We start from the raw sequence: 789 nt of genomic DNA on the forward strand, positions 1-789 counted from the left end.
AAATAAACATTAAAAAATTAAGAAAAAAAGAACAATGAAAATAAGAAAACACCTATCATGAGAAGAGTCACATTACAATCTTTAATGTCTGACTTAATGGAAAAGAGCTCAATTTTCATATCCGTTTCTATATTTGATCTGTTGGAATATTTTTTGGTTGATGTATATGAAGACAACCCAGCCTCAGATATTTAGTTGAAAAGGGAGCAGCTCAATATGCTTTTTACATAATTCTGGCTATCCTTTGATAAACACCAAAAGTTACAGTTTCTTAAAGGCTCTTTATAAACCATATCAATATCTGAAACCATGTCAATGAATTTTCATAGTCGGTTATGTTAAAGTCTGTTGGTCTAGTTTGCACACTGTGGAGATCTTTCACCATGGATGATTTTTGGATTATCATACATTAGTCATCTGGAAAATACTGTGCATTGCGATATGCAGATCTTCTATATGTTGATGCATTTCATTACACAATATTTAAAACTCACATTTATTGGGCGCCTGGGTGGCTCAGTCGGTTGAGAGTCCGACTTCAGCTCAGGTCATGATCTCACACTCCATGAGTTCAAGCCCCACGTCGGGCTCTGTGCTGACAGCTCAGATCCTGGAGCCTGCTTCAGATTCTGTGTCTCCCTCTCTCTCTACCCCTCCGCTGCCATGCTCTGTCTCAAAAATAAATAAAAACATTAAAATTTAAAAATAAAATAAAACTCACATTTATTACCATCATCACTGATATCAGAAAAGTATTTTAAGTATTGGGAAGCTCTGAAGCTCACAGTG

The sequence above is a fragment of the Acinonyx jubatus genome, chromosome A3, assembly GCF_027475565.1.
Source record: "Acinonyx jubatus isolate Ajub_Pintada_27869175 chromosome A3, VMU_Ajub_asm_v1.0, whole genome shotgun sequence".
NCBI lineage: Eukaryota > Metazoa > Chordata > Mammalia > Carnivora > Felidae > Acinonyx > Acinonyx jubatus.